At 44.5% G+C, this 23,312-nt stretch overlaps 1 protein-coding gene across 5 annotated transcripts in view; it reads left to right on the top strand.

Annotated features, from left to right (window-relative positions):
- The first annotated feature begins 2,464 nt into the window (after positions 1–2,464).
- PRR5L (proline rich 5 like) overlaps positions 2,465–23,312 on the top strand; it is a 93,491-nt gene continuing 72,643 nt past the window's right edge. Inside the window, exon 1 of one of the 5 annotated variants that reach the window (XM_017649108.3) lies at positions 2,465–2,536. The gene's annotated coding sequence lies outside the window, so the exon portion shown is untranslated. Of the gene's footprint in view, positions 2,537–21,833; positions 21,967–22,060; positions 22,388–23,312 lie in introns of those variants that run through there. The other 4 variants (XM_017649107.3, XM_017649106.3, XM_017649104.3 and 1 more) reach the window with 4 other exon arrangements.

The following is a 23,312-nucleotide window of genomic DNA, read 5'->3' on the forward strand; positions in this document are numbered from 1 at the left end:
CTAGCTTTCTGTATTTCTGCTTCCTCACTACAGTCTGAGCCAGAGAGCCTTTTATACCTAAAGCCTCATCACCACGTTTTTCTAAACAAAAGATCAGTTTACTCCTCCCCACTTTCCCACCTTTAGAATAATAAACAAGCACCTAAATGTGCTCACAGTGCAGAAATAGCTGTGGTCCGTAGTTTTTTAAATGATACTTTTGCCTTTTATCGTGCCAATGGGTTTCAGCCCTGGGCAAGTTCGCTATGGATTCAGTCTGACCAAAGAAATTGACAGCAAAACGTCCTTGGGGTAAAAGGGTTATACCCAACTTTATTCTCACAGTGGCAGATCAAACACTAAAATCCCATTCACTCAGAGTGAGTCTGCATGCAGCAAGCTGGTCTCTGCTTCTGGGTCCCTCTGTCCACACAGTTGTCCTCTGGGCCTCTCTGCCTGCACAGCCTTCTCACACAGCCATCCTCCAGTCCTCTCTGCACAGTTGTCCCACACAGCCGTCCTCTGGGCCTCTGTCCTCGGCACTGCCACCACTCCAGCCTCTGCTCTGCTCTCCTGCAGCCTTGCAGCTATGCCACTGTGTTGTGCCCAGAGCACTGGGCAGAGCTCTTTATACAGAGTTCAACAGCCATGTACTGCCCACAGGTGTGCAGTGAGCTAGTCAACCAGGGCCTGGTGAGAATCCTGGGCCATAGGAACTCTCATTTTACCCACACTTCGTAGGGGAGGAAAATTTTTTCCTTTACCCTCTTAGGTTCTGAGACTCAGGACTGTGAATTAAGCTGACAAATGACAGAGTAAACAGGAGAAAAGCTAAAAATTTTACTTGATATTAATATTTTTGTGAGGTGTGGAGGGCTCCATGGAAAAGAAGTAAAAATCTCAAGCACTCAGGCGCTTAGATACCATTTTAATAATGGACAATAAATCGTGGAAAAGAGACTAGACAAAGGAAAGGGGTTTGGGCTTCAGGGGTGGTAATTTGTAGGAAAGAGATTAGAACACGTATGGGGGAAACGAATAGAAGATACAGCTTATTTATTGTGTAGGTTCACCTCAGTGTCCACTCTCCATCTCAGGTAATAAGAATATTTTTTTCTTCCTTCTCCAAGGAAGGCTCATGTTTCATGGGAAATCTATGCCCTGCCTTTAAGCAGAAAGGGGTCTTAGAGTATGGGTAAAGAAGACACATTCTGCTGACTTTGGGGAAAACTGCCATGAGGAAGTATTCCGAAGCATCAGCTGCTGTCCAGGCAAGGTGGAGAAAGCATGAAGAGGGGAGAAAACATACCTTAGGTCACATATTAGGGGCCCCTGGGGATCCAGGCCAAGCTCCTAAATCTCTCAAGGACTTAGGCCTGAAGAAAAGGAGGTCCTTTTTAATTTTGTCCTCTGATCCAGGTGGTCTGGGTGGAGGAAATGTGCGTATGTGTGTGGTGGTGGGAGGAGATGGCAGAAGAGTGGGAAGGGGCACATGCAAGAGGTCCTTAGAAATAAATAGCAACTTGACTTGGGCTTGGATGTGAGTCAGAGGGATAAAATTGAAAAAAAAAAACAAGAAAGAAAGGATAGTTCAACTTTCAGAATTTGTAAAAGTAGGGAATTTTAGAGCTGGAAGCATTCACCACTTACACACCTATACACACACCTTTTACAGATGAAAAGTTGACCCCAAAAACTTGCCTACAGCAGTAAATCATATTAGTCTCAGATTTTAGGGCCAGAAGTTAGATCTCTGGATCATCAGGTTGGATCCCCAAAGTTTCCCTATTCCTTCCATTCAAATAAGAGGGCAGTGGCTAGCCTGGGCTATAGAACCCGACACTCAGATAATCAAGGAAATCGTTAGCCCATTTCAGCTGCCAGGACATCAGTTTTAGGAAGAAAAAGCCCTTTCATTAGGTCTCTCCACTTCGGCACTACTGGTATTTGGGACCAGACAGTTCTTTGTTGTGGGTGACTGACCTGTTTTGCGGCATCCTTGCCACTAGATGCCATTGCATCCACACCTCTTCCCCCCACCTGCAGTCACAAGAAATAAAAATGTTTCTAGACACTGCTTAATGTTCCCAGTGGGGTGGAACTGGGGATACCTCATTGAGAACCAGTGCCTAATGTCAGTGTGCTTACAATGAGCTCCAGCCCTGTGTGGGCCCCAAACGATAAAACCTTAAATGTTGAAGCTCACAGATCATTCATGGAGAATGAAATAATTAGCGTTTTCCAAGTAATTTTTAGAGGGGTGATATATTCCTTCATTCAGCAAATATGTATTGTTTATGCACTGTGTGCCAGGAGCTGTGGAAGTCTTTAGAGAGATTAGGGTGAATAAGATGGCTTTGAAGGGTTTACAGTTAAGATCAGTGATGTTGTGAAAATGAATGATCACCTCTAGGATGTAAAGAGTCCCACAGGGAGTGGGAGGAAGGAAAGACACCAGAGAAGATACCAATAGTCAGATGTGGATGGACCACCAGAAGAGACTACTGCAGACGTCAGCCTAGGGACTGAGCTGCTGAGAGCACGGCTTTGAAGTCAGGTGAGCTGTGTCTGAATCTGGGTTTACTATGACATGGGCAATTAATTTTCTTAACCTCAGTTTCCTTATCTGAGAATGGAGATAATAATGATACTCAGCTAATGACTGTTTTGACGATTCAGTAAGATAATGCATGTAAAGCTCTTAGCAGGAGCCAGTAAACACTCAAAGATCCTGCAGATGCTTCTCTAATCATCCTTCAGCTTACACTATTTGATAGTTAGGAACAAAGTGGTGCTGTTAGCAAAAGGACATCCGCTGCCACCAAAGAGAGGAGGAATTCATTGGGGGCAGTTATTTTAGCTTCAACCATCTGACTGTCCCTTATTTATGGCTTGTTGGTTGAGTGTATGTTTGGTTTTGAGGTATTTTATGAATATTACTAAATCCTGTTTTTCTTATATAGATAAAAGCAGTGAGAGTTTTGAATATGCTACTGAAGAGAGATGTTCTCTCATAATGAAAATGAGAGTAGAGGTCATTTTTTTTAATTGAAATTGAGGAAATGCAGAATTCTGCACATTCATGTGAGGCAAAGCATTGGATGGTGGGGATGATGATACATATAAAGTACTTACAAATGAACTTGGTGCATAGTAAGGACTCAAGATATATCTTCCACCATTATCGTCATCAGGCAGGCCAAAGCGGGAATCACAGGACACGTCAGTAATGTTGAGCTCATGCACTATGCACTCTACAGTTACCAGCTAGAGCCAAGGAAGAGTGAAGAGCCAAATGGGAAAAAATCTCATATACATGCCCCACTTGGAGATGTTCATTGCAGACCATGAGTGTTGCATGAATTTAAGGTTCATTTGAATCTGTTCCTCATTAAAATGAATCTTGAGTGATTGGGGTATGGAGCTCATAGCTCTCTGAGACACTTGTGGAGGCCATCTGGGGAGGAAGTGTCAGTTGCCTCAATAGATTTCTGAATTTATCTATTTTAAGGAAACAAGCCCAAGAGAAGTATGTAATGACAGCAGCAAAGAGAAACATGAGCTTCAGAGCATAAACGAACACTTCTATTTGGTAGAGATGTGAATGGGTATTGCAAACATACACTCTTCATGCTCACTTTAGACTAACAAATATTTATATCAACCACAACTGTTCACATTTATTGAGTGTGTAATATATACTGGGCTGTATTTCATGGACTTTCACCAAAACAATAGCTATGAGCTAGGTACAGTTATGCTCCTAGTTTACAGACAGAGAAGCTGAAGCACGACAACTTGCTTAAGGGATCCAGCTAGTCAGCTGCATGAGCAAGAGGCGACCCAGGCAGTCTGGTTCCAAAGCCCATGCTTTTAACTCCTAAACTTACAAATGGTCTTTTAACACTTGACCTGTTTTTAAATATAAAAGCTTCTGTATTCTCAAGACAACTATCACTATTAGGGAAGCATGGTCTTTGAAGTCAAGGAGAATTATGACCAAGTCAAAGCCATCTGATTTACGAAGAAGCACATCACTGAGCCTTGAGTGGGTGGTTCTGTAAAGTGCTGGGATAGCAGCCAGACTACAGGGCCTTAGAGGAGTCCAGGGAGGTAGACAAAGGAGGCCTTGATGTACATATATCACCTCCAGGAGTTTGGCAGTAACAAGTGAGAAAGAAATAGAATTATAACTACAAGGAGCAGCCAGACACGTGAAGGTTTGTTTTTAATTCTCCCCAAAGTGATGAATACACACTGAAAGGGGCTGGTGGGGGCAGGAGGAAGAAGATGATGGAAAAGAAGGAAAGGTGTTTCAACAAACATCTGGGAAGGGACTGTGTTCGGGGCACTAATGAGGGTTTGTTGTCCAGCTGAAATTGGAGGAGATTGTTTTGGGCTTTACTTGTTAATGATTCCCCAAAAAATCAGTGGATAAATTTTCAGTAACCTTGATCCACACTGTTTTGAAAGCCCACATTCCCCTGGTTTGTGGATGGTTCATTGACAATCAGAGGAACTGGGTGTGTGTTCCAGAGCTTCCATTACATAGATGTGTGATCTTGGACAAATGAATCACTTCTTGTCTCTGAGCCTCAATTTCCCCATGTATAAAGTGGCAGATTTGAACTAAAGATCCTGGGTCCTTTGCACTTGAATCAGTATTAAATTCTAATGTGCACAGTAAACTGTCCTGCCATTTTAGGTGAAGTGTTAATACCTTTATTGTGCAATTTTTGTCTTGAGTGGGAGAGAGGCTACAGTCACCTGTCTCTGTGCTGGAGAGAGAGGTGATTTGAGCAGAACTGTAAACAAGTCTGCGTTGTATTTATAAATGTGTATAATGTGCATTGAAATGGACTAATTTGTTACCAGGCTTCTAAGGCCATCTTTCTAAATCCTATGAAAACTTAGGTGCTTTTTTAGCCATATACATACCTGAGCCTTGGGAACATTATGAAATATGGCTAGCTACCTACTGAGGAATGATGTATTGTCATTTGAATACACAAGTCCACCCATTAGCGGTGGGGTTGCTGCTCTCCCTAAGAGCCTAGTTCTCAAAAAGGAGGACAAAGTAGCGTATTTGTGTTGCCAACAGTCAGTTGTTAACATTTAATAAGTAGAATTTCCCCGAGCCACCAGAACTCTAACATTCAATTCAGAGAATATATAGAGTGCCTACTGTGTGTCAGGCACTAAACAGGAAAATAGGGACTGTAGATACCAGTTTTGCTGATCGAAGCCTGTAACCACAATTAAAACACAAAACAGGAAACCATGACAAGTATCTGTCTGGTGTGCAGCCATTTGGAACACAAGGGGTGCAACCCTTCAGCTAGAGATGCCTGAGTGTGTGTGTGTGTGTGTGTGTGTGTGTGTGTGTGTGTACATGTGTGGTCAGTGTGGAACAACAGGCTCAAGAGGGTAGAAGGTTTTGTGGTGCACCCAGGGGGATGCCTGCCAAGGGTCTGCTTTTATCTGGTTATGAATGTTATTTCTCAAGGACATTTATACCTGGTGATCCAGCAGCTCAAACAATACACATGCTCACATGCGTATTCTTGCCTCTGTACACTTTGGTGAATACTGACAGCCCTAACCCAGCCATTTGATTAAAGATGCAGGCAGTAATCTAAAGTAGCAGTTCTCAAAGTTGGCCCAAGGGCCTTTCAAGATCCTCTCAGGATGTGTGCGGTCACACAGAGCCCGTGCACAGAAGGGCCCTGTGCCCAGGTAATGCTCTGCTGTGGCATCTTGAAATTCTTAAAAAATTTTGAATAAGGGACCCCACATTTTCAGTTGGCACTCCAAATTATCAAATTATGTAGTGAGTCTCAATTGCTTGAGACCCTTTCATGGGTCCATGAGCTCAAAACTATTTTAAGAATAATTAATAATAATAATAAATTATTTGTTCCACTCCTCTCCTCACACAAGTATACGGTGGCATTTTCCAGAGGCTACATGACATAGGTGTTGCAACAGATTGCATGCGGAAGCAGATGTGAAAACTCAGCTACTTTCTCCTAAGCTAGGCATTAAAACATTGTGCAGAAATGAAGACCAGTGACACTCTTCTCACTGTATATGTTTTACTTTTGTAAAATAGAGCCAGTTTCACAAAACTATGTTATTTATGTTAAAATGTAATGGGCTTTTAAGATGTTCTTCTTAAATGAATTAATGCATAATGATTTTAATTTTGTCTCAGTTTTAGTTTTTAATATGTTAAATATCGCTAGATACAACTTACATGAGCCAAAGTTTTTGAGGGTCACCAATAAGTTGTAAGAGTATAAAGGGGTGCTGAGTTAAAAATGTTTGAGAGCCAGAGCTTTAGAGGAAAGAAACTGTGGAGGGAATGTGATAAAAAGATACAGTGTGTTTTTATCCTTGTATTAATCGTGGTCTCCAGAGAAACAACCAATAGTATGTACATACAAATGGAGAATTATTACAGGAATGGGCTCACACACTTATGGAGGCTGAGAAGCCCCACGGTCAGCAGATCTGCAAGCTGGAGATGCAGGAAAGCTGATGATGCAGTTCAGTCTCAGGCTGAAGGTCTGTGAACCAGGAGCACCACTTGTCCAAAGGCGGGAGCAGATGGATGTCCTAACTCAAGCAGAAAGCCCATTTGTCCTCCTCTGCATTTGGGTTCATTTGTACCTTTGATAGGTTGGGTGAGTTCCCCCACATTGGCGAGGATGATCTTTACTCAGACAACTGCTTTTTTTTTCTCAAATGCTCAACTCTTGCAGAACACCTTCACAGAGCACCCAGAAATAATGTTTACCAGCACTCTGGGCACTCCTTAGACTAGTCAAGCTGACATAAATATAACTATCACATGTATTCATTTATGTAGGTAAATTATGTCTATTAAAAAATGAGGCAAAGACACAATCTTTTCCTTACCCTTAAACTTCTGCAGGATTTCCCAAAGTGTCATCTAATACAATTCACTTGTTTTTACATGTTTTTCTCGGTTTCAGAGTGGCAGATTCTGGGTTATACCCAGCCATTGGAGCTTTCCAGAATGGATTGGCTACTTTGAGAGGCAGTGAACATGTCTTCTCTCAAAGGGTTCAGGCAGAAGCCAGGTGTCCCCTTCTGGAGAGGGTTCCAGCAAGGATTCTGACATGAGTCAGTAACCTCTGAGGTCCCTTGTGCTTCTAGAATGTTAGTAGATGAGAGGGTCTTTCCCCTGACCACGTCCAAACCCACAGGACTGAAGTCACAATGAGAAGGTACCTATCTTAAAAGGAAAAAAGAGAGAGAGACAGAGAGAGGGAAGAGACATTCTGTCAGCACTGAAGCAGCGGAGCAGGCACTAGAAATTCATCTTGCATCTGCGAATGGGCCACCAGCTAGAGCCTGGAAAGAGAACTCACTCCAAGTGATGCACGCAAGGGAGAATGGGGTGGCAGGGCAGAGTGGGATGGGAATCACAAGTTCTCCTTCTTCTGACACTGGCTCATCGAGATTGACATTTCTTTAACTGATCCCTCCCTTTCCTTTTTGATCTCTCCTTTCCCTTCCTCCACTTTTAGCACCAAAGTGCTGGCATGTTTTTCCTCCCACTTGTCTTCTGAAAATCCATCTTGTAAAGGAATGCTAAGGTGCTTGGCTGTTAATAGCTTAACACATTACCCTTGGAAAAGAAACAAGATCCTGGAGATAATATTGTTACCCCAAAGAACAAATCTTCCAAGCAGGAAGTTTTAGGCACTAGGCAAGCAGAATAGACATACTGGGGAAAGAGCATTTTTCTAGTACTTCTCAAACCCATGCCTGCAGTTTTAAAGGGGTTATCAACTATGTCTCCTTCCGTTCTCTGCATCTTTCCTTCTTCATTCCTACTTTTCCTCTTTTCTTCCAAAGAAGCTTTTATGGAGTCTGTTATATCTCAGGCATTGCCTTGGTACTGAGATTCAAAGATAGGTACCATGGAAGCACTGATTTCATAATTTGTAAGCTGAGACAGACAGGTGAACAGGCCACTATAACATACTGAGGCAAATGCTGTGGGGAGGGTATGCAAAGTGCTAGGCAGCCTGCCTGGGATGCAGGGGAAGGACAAGTGGGTGATTATAAGAGGGAGCAAGAGAAAGGTGCTCCAGGCCCAGAGAGGTTAAGTAAGGTGCCCAGGTGCACACTGCTATGTTGCTGGACCAGTGCTGAAACCTGGTTTGGTTTTAGCTGGCATCCTTGACCTGGATGCATTACTGCTTTTCCCCAAACTGCAGGCAGCTCAGTGTGACCAGGAACAGGGGGAGGTGGGAGAGAAGGGTGGCGGGGAATGACTGTGGTCCAGAGTCACACAGCATCCCTTTAGTCACACTGGTAAGCAGAAGAAGGGAACATTTATGGACCAGAGAAAAGACCCAGTTCTTTGAGGTGCTGTTAGCTTTTATCCATGCCACAAGTTGTTGACATATGTCCATTGAGCACATGCCGTCTGCCGGAACAGATATCAATCACCCCGCCCTCTTGGAGCTCCCGTGTCATGTCTTCCCAGCGTAGCCGGGGACAGACTTACTGAGCTAAACATGGCTTACTGTTAATGGCTCATCCTCATTTCTACAGGTGCTATGGATGCAGCCCCTCACTGCTTCCTTAGGAGACCTTTTGCCCTTTCTCCTAATAACCTGACTCACATCTCTTCTTTGCTCTGCTCCTTCCTACTGCTCCTTGAGTCAGAAGTTCAGAAGAGCTGTGAACTGACTCCCCCCACCCCGGCAGGTTTCCTGCAAAGGGCAGAGGAAGGGGCCCAGCTCCCACCCCAACAGAGTAAGCAGGAATTGACCCATCTCTGCAGAGCTCACCTGCCAAAGGGATTTGGTCCCCTTTGCCAGCCAGCCTTTACCTGCCTGATGCCAACCAAGAGCTTACTCTTCCAGACACAGCGGGGCCCAAGGAGAATGGCCGACCACTCCTGCAAGAATGCAAAGAAACAATCAGCAGTTAATTTCCAGTTGGATGAACGGGAACCCATTCAGCCAGGAAATCTAAATTGAATGGTGATTAAGCTCCCAGATGCCCTTTATCTTCTGGGACTGCACATGGTCCTGTGTTCCTCTCTGCATCCATTTTAACCAATAGTCTTGGGAGCATTTTTTACTTTTAAATGGGGTGCCTGCTTGTCCTCATCAGGCAGCATCTCTCGTGGTTAAGCCTACGGATCAGGGAGCCAGGCTGCCTGGTCTTGAATCCCATCTCTGCCACTTGCTGTGTGACTTTGGGCAAGTCACTTATCTCTCTGTGCCTCAGTTTCCTCATCTATGAAATAAAAATAATAATATTGTCAGCCTCACATTGTTCCATGTTATTATGAGAAATACTTTGTGACGTACTTAGAGCTATGCGTGGAAACACTTTTAAGTATTAAATTAATGAGGTAAACATATTTAATTATCCAGCCGTGGGTAGTACTTGCCTCTCTCTGTTCTTTCTCTGGGGTTTTCTGTCACTGGGCAGAAGGAATGGATTTAGTAAAGAGGCTAAAAACAGAGATTTGGGGGTTAAACACCCTCAGTTCAAATCCTGATTGCACCATTAGTCACCCCATCTTTTTGTTACCCCATCTCCTTGCTCCTTAGTTTCCATCTGTAAAGTGGGGGTTCTAAGTATACCTCTTTCTTAGGATGGTCATGGGGAATGAGCTGTATCAAGTTCTAAGTGCCTGACACATAGTAAGTGCTCAATAAACCTTAGCTATTATTATCAGGCACTCAAAAAAAAAAGCAGTTTTGCTTGCACAAGCTACTACAGTAATGCCAAAGCTAAAGTGCTAAGCACAAGTGGCCAGAGCCTCAAGCCGGCAACTAGAGGTTGGTTGTGTGCAAGTTAGCCAAAAGCCTGGCAGCTTGGTGAGATGTGGAAGAACTCAGCTCCTCTGCATTTGTGTCCTGGTACTCCTGCTTGCAGGAGGTATGATGTTGGTCAAGTTAACATCTCCAAACCTCAGTTTCTTCTGTTAATAAATATTGATGGAGTGTCTACTCAGTGGCAGCACAGTGCTAGGTTCTGGATATCCCCAAATGGACAGGTCAGTGGTGCCTTGCCGGCCTGCAGTGAGACTTAAAGGAGTCACTGTGTGCTGGGGGCCTGGCCGGGGGCCTGGTACCTGGTGTGCACTCAGTAAATATGGCTGCTCATGCTCATTTACTACCAAATGTCCTTAGATCTTATTTATATCTGATCTCATCATCCTTTCTTGTGAAGAAGGTGGCTGGTTCTTATTCTCTCCTCCAGCCCAGATGAGGTGCTTGTGCAGGTCAGGGAATGGTTGGTCAAGGTCACTCATTTTGTTTCTGCAGTGGGAAGTGAAGCAGGGATATTTTTCCCTGTAAATTTAGGATACTATCAGTAGATTAGTCATCCAAGAAATTAAAAAGTGGGTATCAGAGTCTACCGAGTAGACTCAATTAAGATTTCCCCTGGATCTTATTTAGTCCTGGGCCCTCTTCAAAGCAAATTTGACTAACTTGCAATTCTTCTGTCTAGGACAGCATTTCTCCTATTATTTTCTGTGGAACACTATATCCTTAAACTGCTGCTGGTGTCCCATGAAAAGAAATGAAATTATTAAATGTTTCTTTCCTGCACACCACCTCCAAGCTCTTAATATACTAGTGCTTATTAAGTTAGTGTATGCAGTATTTTCCCAGATTATTTCACTAAGGAACCTTTCTCCAGGAACTCTAGCCACATCTTGTGGTGCTACCCTTCGTCAGAGAACAGTCTGAGGAATGTCCATCTGGGAGATCTATACTAGATTTGGCTGAGGAAAGCCATGCTGGAGCACCCAGACTCAGGCAGCTTGAATATCATTCTTGTGAGCAGGGGAACCGATGTTGAGTGATGGGCTGGTCTGTGTTCCTGTCAGACCAGGACTGACCCCGTTAATGCTAGACAATGAACGGAGAGCTCGTTGGGAAGGGCGGCACGCACTCACTGGCTGGCTTGCCTTGACTGAGTGACACACTGAGGCATTGCTAGGTACACTCATCCTAGGGGAAAGAGCATCTCTGTTCATTTTCTACCACTGCAGAATTCTCCTCATTTCCCGTGTCCAGTAGAAAACCTCCCTACAGCTGGTGGTTTGGATGAGGATATTTATCTTCCCCAAACAGCCATGCAACTTCCTCTCCCTATATTGGGAGGTCAAGATGACTCAGGGTAGGGAGGAACTTACAATGGGAAATAAAACTTTGTGATTTGTGGTTATTATTACTTCTGACCAGCTGTTTGACCCTTGAGGAAAGACTAATAATTCATTTAAGCCCCAGTTTCTTCATCTGTAAAATGGGATAATAATAGCACTCATGTCATAGTTTGAGGAATAGGGAGATACTGATTGCAAAGCGCATGGCACAGTGTCAGCACACCATTCATCTGTAATTAATATTAATGTCTTTTGTAACTGTTGTTATTGTATATTCCACAGTTGTGTGTGTGTATGAGAGAGAGAGAGGGAGAAGGAGAGGGGGAAGAGGGAAGAATATGCATTGCCTAGGGTATAATAGGAATTCCATCTTGCAAAGGAAAATTTAGGTTAAAATGGAAAATGAATAAATTTTCTATTAATGCTGACTTTTTCACCTTAAAGAATTTATCAATGTGACCCTAGGCAGAGACCTAGAAACAAATATGACTGGTTATGTGTTTATTGGTCATCTTAGTTTCTACATCAGCATCAGGAGAATTTGGTTATCGTGAGTCAATCTCAGAAAGTTGACTTTGCATGGGATGAACCTTAAGCATGCATCATGGTACCCAAAATACTGAATTAGTAGTGAAAAGCTTGTATGGTAGCACCGATTCTGAGGACAAGAGCCTAGACAGCCCCAAGGGATTGTCCCTGCTGCCTCCCGACCATTGTCTGGATGGCCAGTCCTGATCAGACCCCCTTTGCTGCCCCAGGCTGTTCCCCCATCTCCTTTCTCTTCTTCCTTTCCTTTCTCTAGCCTGCCCTCCCCTTCCCCACAGATTAGTAATCATAAACACATTCTTATTTATTCCATTTGCCTTTTTTACCTCCAATGCAGACCACAATCTTATGTCATAGGTATTATTTATGTGATTATGCTGTTTGTTTTTAATGTATTTTTTTTAAGTAGGGAAGGTATGAATGTCATGTTTAAGATTACCATTTTATTTCCATTGTTCTTGGACCACATATTGAACTCTCCTTTATATTCAACAGTATTTTTTAATATAATAGAATATTTGCATTGTATTAATATAATAAGCATTAGAATATAAAGAAAGGCTGAAATATGTGAACCAAATTGGAAATTGAGCACAATACTAGGCTTTACCATGAAGGAATTGGGATTATTTATCTAGGGAAACAGACATGGGCAATAAACACACAAAGATCTCTTATTTTGAATAGGGTGCCTCATTACTTTTCTGTTGCCACTTAAAAAAGTCATACTACAATATGGTGAGCACTGTGCCAAATACTTCACATAGCTCTCAGGAACCTCACTTAGACCTTATAAAATCCATGAAAACCAGGGATTGTCCACAACTGATACTCTCCCAAAAAGGAATTGTCCCCAAATAGTGCCACTAGGTATAAACCAAAGTTTAGGCTTCTTTCCCACAAGGGAACAGTCCTTGACTGCAAGGTTTGGCTTACACTAGAAGGGATGACTTTTCTGGTCAAGATACTTGTGTTGCAAAGGACAGTCTAACCTGCACCTTGTATCCTGTGGCCCGCTATCTCAATAAAAAGGGTTTTTCACAGAAACAAGGGCAAACTGGGCTTGATGGGTGCTGGGTCCAGGAGGAGTTGTCTCTGTCCCTCTTTTGATGTGTCTCTCTCTGTCTTTCTCCCTCTCCCTCTCTGCCTCCTTTCTCCCTTTCCTGTGTGTGTGTGTCCATTGTGCACACGCATATACATGTGTGGCTGCATGCCTTCAGTAAGTATTTGTTGAGTTCCTGTGTGACATGGAGATCATGGATAACTCTGACAAGTAGTTTCAGTAGAATGGAGAGGATGAAAAGTCTGACTGGAGAGGTCAAAGAAAGAAAAAGAGAGGAAATATTAGGGACAATGAATATGCAAATCTCTTTTATGGTGTTTTGGTTTACATACACAAGAAAAGTGGGAGCAAGGGAATATCCTACATGCTCCACTAGGAGATGGGGAGTGTGGGGTACAGGCTCTAGTACCCAGTAGAGGGTTTAACCTCAGATTTGCCACTGGCAATTCATTTCTAGCAACAGGAAGGAGGTAGAATATGGCTACAGATCCCAGCGGGTATTGTATGTCTTAGCTTGGGCAAACATAACAAACAGCATAGACTAGGGTGCTTAAACAACAAATGTCCATTTTGTCATAGTTGTGGGGGCTGCGGAGTCCAAGACCAAGGTACCAGCAGCTGTGCCTCTTGGTTGAGTGCCCTGTCCACTGCTCACAGAGGCAGCCTCCATGCTGTGTGCTCACATGGCCTTCCCTCAGCGGAGAGAGAAAGAGAGACAGAGATAAATCTCGATCTTGTGCTTCTTTCTCTTCTTATAAGACCATTAGTCCATCATGAGGCTCCATCCTCATGAGCTTGTCTAACCCTAATGGATTCCCAAGGCCCTACTTCCAAATACCATCACATTGGGAACTAGGGGGTTTAACATATGAATATAGGGGACACAAAATTCAGTCCATAGAATTATGGAAATTACTATTATATGTTCCTATATTCTTTTGTAAAGAAGAAAGGAAAGTTCTTAGATGAGAGTGAAGGTGTAGGAAAAAATGTGGAATGTTGAGATAGTGGAAGAGTGAATATAGTGGAAGAGCGGGAGAGATGGTGTTAGAGCTAAGCTGTGAAGGGTGAATTTAAAGTGAAACCAGAGAGTGTGGGTGCGTGTATTTCTCCAGCCATGTTTGTACCAAGGCACGTTCCGAGTAGGAGGAGAACCGGATTGAACAACCTTGACTTAACAAAGCCAGTGCAATGACATGAGGAAGGAGCAAAGGACTCTGGGGTGTATCCAAGGAAGTTAATAAAATAACTGCATCTGATCTGGGTGAGAAGGGAAGTGAGGATGAGGGGATGAGAGGAAGGTACTGTATCCCAAGGAGTTGAAGAATTCTGGGAGTCAGGTACTGGAGGGAGTCAGCTGGAGAGTTAGGGAGTGACGGGGTGGCAAATGACTAGGAAATGACAAGGTCAAGGCTAACCATGAGAGTGAGCAGCTGTGGCAGAGTGGACGTCAAGGTCACTGGATCAAAGGTCAAGAAACTGAGCTGCCAGGAAAGATTCTTTCTACAGTTATTGAAATCTCCAAGAACTCTGACGGGAGCAGTAGTTAGGAGAGTGGCCACAAACCAGGAGTTAGAGCTTCAAGGGAAGAAAAAGGGGAATAACCAAGCAGTTTGCAATGACCTCAAAAAGGAGTGGAAGTGAGTAGAATAGTCTGACAGTTTGATGGGGATTTTTAGGGAGGGACTGTGGTCTCAAATGGCACAGGAGCAAGGAAAAAACTGCTTCCTCATAGCCCAGTGGTACAGCAATGCTGGACAGGAACCACCACCATGTGAGAGGATTTCAAGAAAGGGAAGGCCCTCAGGGTAGAACCAGGTTTCAGAGCAGTGATAGTCAAAGTGTAGTCCAGGAACCCCAGGGAGTCTCCCAGACCCTGTCAGAGGCCCACAAGTCCAAAACCACTTTTCATAATAATACTAAGATATTATTTGCCTTTTCACTCTCATTCTCTCACAAGTGTACAATGGAATTTTCCAGAGATGAAGTGCTGTGTGATAACCCAACAGACTGAATGCAGAAATGGATAGGACAATCCAGCTGTCTTCTATTAAGCCAGAAGTTAGAGATTTGCAGAAATGTAAACAAGGCCATTCTTCTCCTTGACTTGAAAAACATACACAGTTATTTTTCATAAAACGTGTAATGGCTTTATTATAATTACTTGCAAGTAATTAATTATAATGTTTAATTGCAAATCTAGTAAGCATTGGTAGACATAACCCACATAAACCAAGTTCTTTGGAGTTCTCAGTAGTTTTGTAAGGTATCCTGAGACCACATGTTTGAAAACCACTGAGTGAGGGCACAAAGGCTAGTGGAATATTCAGAAAAAAATGTTGAAGATGTAGGGGATTTGAGTGTTGCTGGACTGTGGATTCCAGAGCACACAACAGAAGGTTTTGGGGACTGGGGAAGGGCAGGCAGACAGGTCAGCAACAGGAATGGGAACAGCCATCTGGTGGTGACATCTGTAGTAGTAAGGGCAGCCTTGAGCCCTGGCTTCTTGCATTGATGGGCAGAGACAGGGCTGAAGGCCTAGGGAGGCCAGTCCCGATCCTCCGAAGGCAGAGAGTAGTGATGAGGCTGTGAGTGTTGCCAGGAGCACACTGAGCCAGCTCCTGCAGGGGGAGGAATGGAGCCAAGAGACCAGCCATCTTATGAAGTATTTCAGTTCTTAAAGGCAGTCTGCTTGGTGCTCCTCATCTGCCCTTGTGTCAGGTGCCCCCTCCCAGGATCAGTCATCTGCCACAAGTCATAGGATGCTCCACTGCCCCATCCTGCAGAATCTGAGGTGTGTGATAGTTCTTGGAAAAGAGGGTATGTTCTAAGCAGGCATTCCCAGCAGGGCACGCCTGCTTACAGTGACTGAGGAAAATGAAAAAACTTTTATTTGGAACTTTCGAGTATTTATTTGGAATGTTTCCCAGTTGGTCCTGCCTGAGTAAGTGGAGAGGGGTTGGGAGCGTGTGCTGATCTTACAGGGTGACACAGACATTGGAATATACAGTTTGCCATGAATGTCTCCCATTGCCTCTGGATGCAGAGGCCTTGTGAGAGATGAATCTGGACAACACCATGTCAGCCCCTTTGGCTGTGGCAGTGGTGAGCGGGTTGATGCATATAGTCAGAGTCCTACACGGGCGGAGAAAGTTTAGAGATGGATGTGCACCAGTGGTTGCTTAGTGGAGGAGTTAGCCCCAAAAGTCTCTAAGTCAGGTCTGCCATATCGCACGATTCCAGCAGATCGCCATTCACTCTGTATCAATCCAAGTGCTGATGCTCCTCGCACAGCGTAATGCAGAAGCCCTGATACGAGAACCTTCCCTATGTGTGTCAACACCTTACTTTCACATTGTTTCCTCTAACATCTTTTCATCATAGTCTCAACACGTCAATTTATTACACTTAAAATGTGCTTCAACATGCCACATTTGGAGAAAATGCCTAGGGAGAACCTTTGCTTCCCTCTACTCCATCTCACCTGAGGGTGAATAGAGACATAAATAGATTTCCCCTCTACTGGATAATTCTCGTCAGTCTTAAAAACACACCTTACTATTTATCACCAGTGTCAACAATCAGTCAATCAAGTAACAGACTTTCTCTTGACCCTCCAGAGCCCCTTTTCCCTGCCCCCCTTGATATCAACCCTCTGAAAGAGTCGTTAGTGCTCCGTCTCTTCATTCTTCATTTCTTCAACTCTCTTTCATTCTTCAGCCTGCTCTGGTGATTTCCTCGTACCACTCCACTGAAAGGCCCTTTGGTCCTTTCACCGATGACCTACGTTTTACCAGAGAAAAGTTATTTCTCTGTTTTTATTTTATGTGACCTTTTGACAGCACTGAAATGTATCTGGCCAGTCCTTCCTTCTCAGAACATGGTGTTCTTCTCTAGGCTTCCAGGTTGCACTCCCTTGGATTTCTTGGTTTCATTAGCTATCCCTCTTTTTAATCTTCTGCTCTTTCTTCTTTTTTTATGAGACTGTTCTAACTTCCTGGTTTCTCTTCTCCATCCATACTAGCCACACCTAGTTCCCTGGTTTTCAGTACCATCTATATATGCTGAGAGGTCTCCCATTTATTTCTCCAGCCCTCAATGCCATCTTATATATTCAGATGTCTGTTTGGTATCTCCGCTTAGCTCTCAATCGCTATTGAATTTAACATGGCTAATACAGAACTATGGAATTCCCTTCTAACTTAAGTCTACGTCCTGTCTTTCCCATCTCAGTAATGACATCCATTCATTCACCCCGTTGTTCAAACAAAAAACCCAATCATCACCCATGATGCCTATCTTTTCCTCACACATCCAATCCATCAGAAAGTCCCATCATCTCTCATTCTATAATGTTTTACAAATATAATTGCTCCAAGCATCTTCATCTCTTCTTTGGTCTGCAGGCGCCACCTCCTTAGAAGGACTGCCAGCCCCTCACTTTTGCCCTTTCTCTAGTTCATTGACCACACATCAGCCAGAGGGATCTTTCTAATGCAGATATCACATTACTTCCTATCTAACAGATTCTGATGACTTCCCACTCGGACCAAACTCTTACCATGACTTATCAGGTCCTATTTGATTTGACGCTGATCTATTTCTTGGACCTCATCTTGTTCCCCTCTCCACTTTTTTGCTGTGGTTTAATCGTATAGCTTTCATTTTATCTCCTAACTTGCCAAGATTTTTCTTGACTCAGGCCTCTGTACAGGCTATTTATTCTGTTTGCAACATCCCTTTGTTCCCATGGATACCTCCTGTCATTATTTAAATCTCAATCCAAAACTATCTTCTCTGAGAGACCATCCTGATAATCTTAGATGAAGCCCCTCTCTCTTCCCTCAGTCTCTCTCCAGCACACCCTGCTAGCTTTGTCACAGATAAATCAGGATATGGAATAATGTCCTTTATGAGTCTGTTTCCATGTTTACTGTTTGTTTTCTGCCTCTTGATGGTAGAGACTTTCTCTGTCTTGTTCATGGTGGCATCTCCAGTACTTGGTACCAATAAGTGATTAGTCAATATTTGTTAACCAAGGGACTGACTTGAAATTGTGGGAAGGAACAATTGAAATCTGGATTATCCAGGGAAAATTCATATAGGATTGCCAAAGTTCTTTTCCCTTTTAGGAAGTGCTCATTCAAGGATTCTCAAAATACAATCTCAAACCAGCCCTTTTAGGGTGGAGGGCAGACACTTCCCAACATCAAAAGACAAAAAGAGAGTAGAAAACAACATGCCAGAAACACTCCATTGCTATCAAGAGAAGGATGAACAGGACAGAAACAATTTTTGTTTGTATCATCCCAAATTCTTGCAAAAAACACAATTCGTGTTTCTTGGTTTTTCTACTGTGGAAGTTAAAAAGAGGACAGAAGGAAGGCAAGGGCTTTTTCATTTGTGTGCTAAGTCTTCCTGCTGTACCAAAGGTCACTGATTTTACACCCTGGTGATAAATCAGGTGCTGAGCTTATTTCTCAAATGGTTCTGTTTTGATGGATGGTGCCGGGCTGTGGATGTATATTATGTGCTTACGCAAGTTCTATATCTAGACTGGTATTTATCATGAGTAACTACATTAACTTGTTTTATGACTGGGGCTCTGAGGACCTGAAGACCTGTGTTCTAACACTGCACATGCCTGGGGGACCTACCTGTGCTCCTCACAAGCTTTGTACCCGGCATTAACAAAGAATCTTGGATTTTCAGGGCCTCTGTTTTTCCAACCAACAAAAAGGAGAAAACTAATAGAAGGATATAATGCTTTTCTTCACTGGAATACTTTTTTAAATTTTTTATTTATTTTGGACACTGGAATACTTTTATGACATGTTTTAAGATATCGAGGCATCCTGGAAGGAGGTTTGAACTGGAGATCAGAGCTTGAACACCTAAATTCAGTAGACATTTATTTCATACCTACTGTATACCAGACCCTTAAAGCACCCAGTGGCATGGTCCTGTAAATTGAAGTGATTTTAATTATTATTGAGAGATGGAAGTTGTTAGGCCAAGGAGTATAGTATATAGTACAAGAACACTGGATTAGGACCAGGGATCCCTGCCTGTTCTTTGAGCAAATCACCCAGCCCTTCCAGAACTTGGTCTGATGAAGCTTTGGGGGACAGGAATGAGTAATGGAGATAGGGTGGACAGTCATCATTATGGGAACCAAGGAAAAGTAGAACAGCAGGCCTCTGGAAGGGCAAGAACTGGATGGTGGTTTTGGTCCCAAGGTAGCCCCAGGAAGGGCTTCTGTCTCTCCAGTCTTGATGCTCACTTGCTTTCTTATTTATCCCATAGCTTCTTTTACCTCAGTAGCATTCAAGTCATGCAATTACAAGCAAGGTTTTGTTTATAAAATGGGCTTTTTTTGCTAGAGAGAAAAAATTCTGAATCCATGCCAACCTATTGCATAATTTTTGCTTACTCAGAGCTCGGGCCCCACCTAACAACGTGCCAGCATCTCTTCTCTAGCCACACCAGGGTGGCAGGGAAATGGATGAAGCAGGCTAGGAACCATAGAGGCAAAGAGTAGGGAGTGACTGGCAATCTGGAAACTGTGTGCACTGTCTAAAGTGAGAGAAGTATGGCAGCACTAATTGTGGCCCTGCACACAGCTTGCAGTGCAAACAATGCCAGGCCTTCCAGATTTTTTGAGGCAAGCTGAAAATCCATATTTTTGTATGAAGTTTTCTGATTTTTATATGCTGGCAAGTAATTAAGAAGTGTTGACACCATGGGGTTTAAACAATATACTAGGTTTAATATACATCTGTCTCTCAGACAGCCAATCTGTACCTTCTAGAATCTGGAGTTCACATAAAGTCATGACCTTTCAGCTTTTGTTCTGGATACTAGCTACATGTATGTGTTTTCACATTCCTGAAATGGAATCAGATCGGTCCAGTGTAGCTTTCCAGGGCCAGAGTTTATCACAGGAGTTTGGCTGCATTTGGGTCTGGTGCCTACACTTGGTCTTAAAAGGGGCTGCCTGAAGCCTACCCTTTCATCAGGGACCTTGACTGGGCCACCTCCCATTTCAGAGACTGTGGACATGGCAAGCTGTGTATCTGATATGTCAAATATGAACCTAGAATTTTCCCCTGCATAAATAAAAGTTGAAGTAGGATGATCTGTATGATCTGTATTGCATTTCTCCTAACACTAATCTGTTTCTAACAAAATACAACAGGCAATGTTTTTCCTAACAAAATATAAAAAGGCAATATTTCTTGATAGTTAGAATTTTGGTAAAAATTTGGGTGACAACTATAATATTTCGATGTTAATGGTTCTTAGAAGTTTTGGTTTACACTAAAATATAAGAAAATTCTGTTTACAAAATCAGCAACTCTTAGGGTTAGAAGAGACTTTACTTCTTTAAACCTCCCTCCCAGTCCTTGAATACTCTTTATCCCACCAAGCTAGGATCACATGTATTGTGAGTATTTATTTTTACTTCCAGAAGGATCTTCTTTTATCCTTTAGGCCTGGTGATAAAGGTTTTCCTTATTGCACAGTGCCCAACCCACCATGGGCCATCAGTACAGCATAAATTTGCTAAATGAAGCCATTCAAAGATTCATTCATATGCTATTCACTGGGTATATAGTATGTGCCAGGTGTTCAGGATCGTGGGCAGTATCAGTAAACAGAACAAATCCATGTTCTTGTAGAGCTGGTGTTGTAGTCTAGAAATAGGAGGCAGTGGGACAGAAACAACAAATACATTAAAAAGAAAAGTAAATTATGTAATATGTTACAAGAAGGTAAATGCAATGGAATAAAGAACAAACACAGTTGAATGAGGGGTTAGGGAGGGAGGATCCAGTTACAATTTTAAATAGACCCAACAGAGAACAGCCTCATCAAAGGAAGACTTGAAGGAGATGAGAGACTTAGCAATGTGGAATGAGTGTTACCAAATTAACCTTCCTGCAGCCATGTAGAAATAGCTCCCTTATCACTTCGCAGACCTGTGGGATAATGATAGCATTAATAGATTAATACCTGTTGAAACCCACAGAGATTCTAAGCACTTTCTCTGTACGAATTCATTAAATCCTCATAACAACCCTAAGAGTTAACTAATACTTTTATACCCACTGTTAAAGGAATAAACTGAGGCATAGTGTAGTTAAGTAACTTGGCTAATATCTTGCAGCTATTAAGAGAAAGAAGTGGCACACCAACTTTGACCTCTGGCTCCAGGCTTTTCCTCTTAGGACTTCAGCTCAGCCCCTTGAAAACATCTCCCAAATTCCCTCCCCATCACTGTCCCCTCAAACTTTTCTCTCCCAAACATGTGCCTGGAGCCTGGGCCCTTTCACTGTATCCATTCCTGGGATGAGATTTAGTCCCGTCATCATCCTGGGGTTTGTACTGAGAATGTGTTGTCTAATATCACTGGACAAGTGGGGTGCCCAGAGCTTCACCGATTCCTCAGCCCCGCCCCCGGGCCCCAGCAACCCTTACATAGATTCTGTAAGGTCTTAGTGATCAAAATAAACATGATTTTTTTCCCTTTAGTTTTGACATAAAAACACACACATCTTTTCTTCAGCAAATGTCACTGTGGTTTCAAAGCCTAAGTGCGATGTGTAAGCAAGCAGCATTTTTAAAGTATTTCCTGCTCAACCATAGGGTGAAATTATGCAAGCCAGCGAGTCCTGAAAACAGCTGCATTAAATTCTTGACACCTGCAAAAAAAAAAGTTTTGAAAATAATTTTACATTGTCGTTAGTTTTGGAATTGGTTGGTTTTCTGTTGTTTCAAACTATGAAGAACCCTCCAATTCACTAAACCTTCCGTTGGAAAGAGAATTTGGGAACTTTGAAAGAGTTTTGCAAATCTAAAGAAGAGACTTCACTGGAATTATATTTTCATTTATGCACTTCACTTCTCCTGAAATCGCCCTGGGACTGTTCCTTAAAACAACCCAAGTCCCAGCTCTTGTCTTGGGCTGGGTCCTTGAATCAACCCCTTGGCTTCTAGGTAGAGCTTCCCATCTTGGGGGCGTGGCGGGGAGGGGAGATCCCGCGGCCGAGTTGGGGATTTCGCCTTGTGTCAGGGAAACGGGGCACCAGGCTCCCTTGACCTGCTGCATCCTCCTCGGCTTTTCAAGTTAAGAGTTGGATTTCCTGAAATTGTTGAACTGGATGAAAGTGCAGCCACCCCCACTCCCCCCGCCCCCAGCAGGGTGAGAGTTGCTGCCGGGGAGGAGCGGGAGCGGGTGAGGTGCTGTGGGGTGGGGGCCGTTGGAAAGAAACTAAAGCGATGAGCACAGGACAGGAAAAGCGGGAGGAGGAGGAGGAGGCCGTGAGCGGCGGGCGGAGGGAAACGTGTCACCGACTGGGCTACGGGAGCGCCGCGGACGCCGCGTTTGTTGGCTCCGCAGAGACGGGAGGCTGGACGGGCCCCCCGGGGCGCAGAGCTGGGGAGGAGGGAGGAGGGACCCGGGACGAGCGCGGCGCCCAGAGCCATCCCGGCCGCTCACTTCTCCCCGGTGAGGAAACTTTCTCGGGAAGGCGGAAACTTTTTCCTGCGCGCGCGGAGTCTGGGGCGGAGGCGAGCTGCGGGTGTGCGCGACTCGAGGTGACTCACCCCGGGGACCCCGAGGGGTGAGTGGGGAAGTCCCGGGAGGGGTTGGAATCGTAGGCTCAGCAACAACCCGAGATTCAGAACGAAGTCGCTGGGTACAATTCGCGGGCACGGGGAGGGGAGCTTAGGGGTAAGCGTCATATTTGGAGGCCACCTGGTGGGACCCCGCATGGTTAAAGATCTGCCGAGCCCACGCAGCAGGCGTGCGTAGAGAGCCGCACTCGGGACCGCCTTGGCGCGGCGGGGAAAGCCGCGCCCGGGGCTGTTGGAGGCTTAGAGTGGGCGACGGACCCCTGTGGGGTGGGGCGGAGAATGCCGCCGGTCGTGGGACGCAGACTGTGCTAGTAAATCGGAAAAGAAAGTTTGCTTGTTTGCCTCTCTCGTTCTTTTTCGGCCTAGGGTAAATGTAAAGGAGCTGTCTCTGCCCGGGCGCGGGCGATTCAGCTCCCCGAAGCAGCCCATCTTTTTCTGCCATCCGCCCTTTTCGGAGGGAGGCGAGGGAGGGGAGGCAGCGGCTTTGTCCCGCGGGCCGCGGGCCGTGCTTGCTCCCCGCCTGGGGCCGGCCGCATCCCCTTTCCGCTTCATCTTTCCCGCCCGCCCCCCATTTGGCCCAGCTCTCCTCTGCGCGCCTACTGTGCGCGCGCCGCGTGCTCGCCAGCGCAGGGGGCGCTCTGGAGCCCCGCCGCGGCTGCTCAGACCCGCTCTGCCCGGCCCTCTGCCGTTTTTCCTAGGGGAGGCCGCTTGGGGTCAGACCTGGCTGTGTATTTGCTAACTGTGCTTCAGGAATCGGCCCTGGGGTGCCTCCCTGCTTGACAATAGGGTTTTCCCCCTGCTCCACTCAGCCCCTGCTCTCGGTCACATGCCGCCACCTCTTCCCCCGCGGTGCCGGGAGCCCGCGTTTTGTTTGTCAGCACTAGGGCGGTGAGTATTTATAGACGCCACTGC

The sequence above is a fragment of the Manis javanica genome, chromosome 11, assembly GCF_040802235.1.
Source record: "Manis javanica isolate MJ-LG chromosome 11, MJ_LKY, whole genome shotgun sequence".
Classification (NCBI taxonomy): domain Eukaryota; kingdom Metazoa; phylum Chordata; class Mammalia; order Pholidota; family Manidae; genus Manis; species Manis javanica.